Genomic DNA, 5,548 nt, shown 5'->3' with positions numbered 1-5,548 from the left:
CTAATTTATTTTCGTATATATTCAATTGAAGGCATGATTTTAATATCAAAAACTTAAATTAACTCACAATCATTATTTATTATATTTCATAAATAAATTTATTGTCACTAATTATATATATTATATCATTGAAAAACAGTTTCCTGCGTATGATTATTTTGTGTATTAATTATTCAATTCAATTACGACACAAAACGATGATGCACTCATACAAACGCGTGTACGAAGTTTTTGTCTCTATTTCGCACACATCTATGTGTATTTTATTAGTAATAATTTACTGATAAGTAAAAAAAAAACATCCTTCGAAGCAAAGTTTAGTATGCGTTCTAATACGTCATGTAATACTTTTGTAATTTGTCATATTTTCAGACTGGTGTATTTTTGTTTCCCAATCGAAATGGATACTTTTTAGAGTTTTAGACATTGTGTCTTACCCTCCCCTCGTAGGGAAGCAAGCTATCCTTAGATTCGATTAGGAGTACATCCAGTCATTAAAAAGAAATACATAAATAAATCTAAAAATTAATCGGAAAATAATATAAAATTGACGTCACTAAAGACTAACCAATGAGACTATATTGTTTTTTTTTGTTGTTTTTCTTACTGCAAAATAAACAACCAATGAAATAAGATGTTTTAATGATTTATAAATTCATTATATTTGCTAATTATCTTGTCGGCTATATTTTCTATGCACTCTGAATTTGTTATAAATTAATCTGAAGGAATTCAAAAGCTATAGGACCCCATTTACTGCAAGCGTATTTATTAAGGTATAAAGCTTACTTTTATTTATTTAAATGTCAAATAACGTAAATTATGGTGGTATGAGGTAATATCCGGTTCTATGATGTCACATCCGCTCTAGTGAACTAAGACTAGTAATATATTAATAAAATAATGATAGATTGAGATAAGAAATGCTAAATGCACATATATTCATAGACACACGTAATCAAACACAGTTTATTCATATATATATATATATATATATATATATATATATATATATATATATATATATATTTGTAATCATCGACATATATATATATATATATATATATATATATATATATATATATATATATATATATATATATATAAGTTTAAACTGAGTAGCGGCTACCGAAAACTCAACGCTTTGTCCTGTTGTTCCGTGAGCTTTATCATTAGATAAAGCTGAATATTAAAACAATAAAAGAATATTTCATCACATTTTCCCCCTTGAAAAAGCCCACATAACAGCTCGGCGAAACGTTTTAGGTGACCTACTTTTCATATTTAAACATGTTCTGTCAAATTTATTTCCTATTATATATATATATATGTGTGTGTGTGTGTGTGTGTGTGTGTGTGTGTATTTATTAGTGGTCTTACAAGGCTAAAGGGGAGACAATCGAAGCAGCAAAAGTGAAGCGGCCTGCAGGAGACGATATACATACAAATGTAGGTAATCTCTTAACATAGAACAGTAGTAAAATTTTTAAAATGCTTGCAAACGTTCATGTAGTTTTACTCCATAGAACCTAAGATATGAGCATTTAATATTCACTTTCGCTACCAGTATAGATATATCCATACTTATAGATATCGCATATGTTTTGACAATTTTTTTAAATTGCAAATCTCCGCCACTATTGATCAGAATTAATCAAATGAAGGCTCGTTGGATAGGTAATGACATGACTTGTGTAGTTGTCTATGTTACATGTATCCTAAAGGTCGAACATCAAGGGGGTCATCCGTCATCCATCACCTATTTATTTGCCTTATTTTATAGCTATGAAATGTTTCAATGATTATTATTTGTTATTCTAGTTTTTCTTAAGAAGTACAAAAAATCTGATATTTCTCCAAAACCTCTGGCCTTAAGAGAGGAGAAACTAAAACTTGCTACTATGGTTTCAAATGATCTGAAATAACAGCAATGAGAAACTTGATTTCAAATATTTCTCACGCGTTATACTTCCACTATTTGGTTTGCATAGATAAAGTTAATTACATGTATAAAAGGATTATTTGATACAAGACATATTCATACTTGTACACTATTTCCAAAAGAGGAGATATATAAATATGAGAGATGTTTGGAAGCAACGCTACCCTCTGTTGCTTTTTAACCCATAGCAACAGGTTTTAGTCTTCCCTCAATCAAGGTCACAGGTTTTTGGAGATATATATATATATATATATATATATATATATATATATATATATATATATATATATATATATATATATAAAGAAGTCCGTTCCTAGAATGGACAGGTTGTATTAGTGTAACGATTTCTCGACTATTCCACTAAGTTCGAAGTCTTACTAATTTTCAAAGCATGATATAATAATAATTAAACTTATGTTTAAAATATATATTCTAATTACTTGATTTTAATCTAGCAAATATCAAAATATCGAGTTCAAGCTTCAAATAAATCGTAGACATTATTCTGAAATCTGTGTATAATATTTAAATTGGAGGAATATTTATTAATTGATGGCTTTTCCATATTTATAAATATGTCAGTTATCTGAATTGTTATGCTTTTAAACTAATTACATTAACTATTTCAAACCTTTACGCTTATTAGTTATGTTTCAAAAATCATAATGATCGAATACTTTCTTTCCAACTTAAAAAAAATATGCCAAAATTTATAATTACTGAAAAATAATGCAGACACACACATGCACACCCATATATATACATATATATATATATATATATATATATATATATATATATATATATATGTATTATGTATATATACATAGAGAGAGAGAGAGAGAGAGAGAGAGACCGAAAGCGAGAGGAGCGAAATAGACAGACAGACGGGAATAAGGACTGCAATTATTAGAATTTTTATCCGTCGCAGCCTAATTGTCATTCTCTTTATATAGCTCAAATTCATCTAAGGTATCGTTATTTTCATTATTGCGTCTCGCATTATAAATTTGTAATTACACCGTAAATAGATATGGACTAACTTTTGCCACAAGTGTTCAACTATCTCTCTCTCTTTCTCTCTTTCTTTCACTCTCTCTCTCTCGCTCGCACTCGCTCTCTATCTATGTATATATCTTTCTATCTATATCTCTGTCTATCTATCCATCTTCTTATTTTATTTATTTTTTTTTTGTATATTACAAAACACACATGCACACACGAACTTGTCTATTTACGCAAAACATACACATAAAAAACTCTTTTCTTCTCCGTAACAGACACACAAATATCCACAAGTCATCTTTCACACACTGACATACGCAGACAAACTATTTTTGTCACCCATAATTGTATTCACTCCATTTTCCATCGATGGCTGTTATCCCTAGACTTCATGCGATTTCCTTTTGAGGGTCTGTTTACACATGAATAACGTATGAAAAACAGTAATAATAGTTGTGAATGCAAAAAAATGTTCATTCAAATTTTTCATTCATAAACTGCATTAAAAAAACTCGTTTTCATTGCAACTTATACGAAAATTAAAACGCATGAATCAGTTTAAATAAATATGAACTAAATTTTATTTACAAAATCAAATAAAATCGGAAGTTATAAAATATAAGCAATAATTTATTCAATTATTGCATAATTCAACATTTAGCAAGATAAGATTATTTTATTTAAGTTTAAAAATCCGTATCAAACTTTTATGTTGCTGTTATTTTATGTAATATAATATTTTGAACTGCTAAATTGAAAGCGGAACCGTTGAGCTATAGTGAGAATATCAGTATGGTTAATCGGATGTCCTGCTGACGTAGCAGTCCGAGAAGAAACTCAAAGCGTTGTCTTGAATAATGGCGATAAAAATGCGCTCATAGAGCCAAATCAGTCAACGATAATCCCCGGCATAGTGTGTAACTAATATTTTCACTGGATTGAAGTCCCACCTGGCGAGACATTGCCCACTCTTTATCTGCACGGCAACAAGTATATCTGTTTTATAATACTGATTTAATTTATATATTAATTCGTAAAGGAGGGGGGGGGGCATGTTGCTACCGGCAATTCTGACTAAGCATGCCGTGTTCCAATCTGGTAGATAACATTGCACTTCTGACGGTCATATGGCCACTTCCATAGATGCATGCTTTCATTTTGATATAATGCTTACACCTGTAACAAGGATGTTAAAAAACGTAACATGTATTTTCATATGAGGATTTTGTTGTTAGTATATTCTAAGACAAAAAAACAAACAATATTTCAGGTTTAATTATTTGAATGTCGTACTCAGGTTCGAACACTTATCGCCACATAACCATACATTGCAAACAGGTATAAAACAAATACATCAAACAAGTACCCTTACAAGTATCCTTTTGAGACGTTTGGGATAAGAGCAAAGTGTAGTGGCTGTTCTAATATCACACTTTCACTTTTCTGTCATCAATTAATGAATGGTAAATCCTGTTAATGTTATAATTGTTTATTTTGTACAAATGCAGAATGCCCATTTTGGGAAGCTAGGTTTTCCGGACATGAGAAATTAACCTTATGTCTAAATTTTCCCTCGAACGTAGGCAAGTAAATAGGGGTTTTAAGAATTATATATTTATGATAATCAAACTTGAAATTATGAACGGTCACAATACGTTCTATTCTTCGTTACTTCCCAACAGTAACCGTGTCTAATACTACTAAATTATTCGTGGCAATAGAAGTATGGGTATAGAATATTAAATCGGAATATAAAAAATCACAAACCGAAAAACAATTCCAAACGACAGGAATGTAAAAGTCTCTAGAACAGAACAGATCGGTCTTTAATCCTACAGCATTTATATTATTATACGAATGCATATCTACTGTAAAAAAAATACGGAAAAATCATGCGTAACCAGTGTTCGAACTAAAATTAATATTCAGACAAAATAGTACCAAATTTGGCGAAGTTAAATTTAAAAGAGGAAGAAAAGGAAACTCACAAATTTATTAGTTTCAAAGCAAATAAAAATTAAAAAAACGTATCAATCGGCACAGAGAAAAGAAGGAGAAAAAGTACTCATTAAGAAAAGATAGATATCACTTACGGGATTGATTTCAAACGACAGTGATATCTTGACCTGATATTTTCTATTTCCCTCCCAAAAACGCATCATCTGCATAAGTAGATTCTTCTAAGAGAAGATACATATGAAGTAAAGTATGTATATACACATTTCTGTGTTTTTGTGTGCGTATGTGTGTATACAGTTATATATATATATATATATATATATAAAATAATTTCTGACGAGGATTAAGACCGTCTGAAACGAGCGTAAACGATTTCAATGACTTAAAAACATTATTACAATGATCCAAACATAATTCTCAATGAAAAACCAAGACACGGAATAATAAAATAATCTTAAAAAATACACATTGTTGGTGACTACTCCCTTATTTAAATATATATATATATATATATATATATACACTAAGGTATGCACACACACACATGTATATATATATATATATATATATATATATATATATATGTATATATAATGATTATTAAAACTAATTGACGGATAATAATTATGAATTTTAGAA

Source organism: Euprymna scolopes, chromosome 16 (assembly GCF_053919585.1).
Source record: "Euprymna scolopes isolate OS-2025 chromosome 16, ASM5391958v1, whole genome shotgun sequence".
Taxonomy (NCBI): Eukaryota; Metazoa; Mollusca; class Cephalopoda; order Sepiida; family Sepiolidae; genus Euprymna; species Euprymna scolopes.
Note: the sequence above shows the minus strand (reverse complement) of the source record.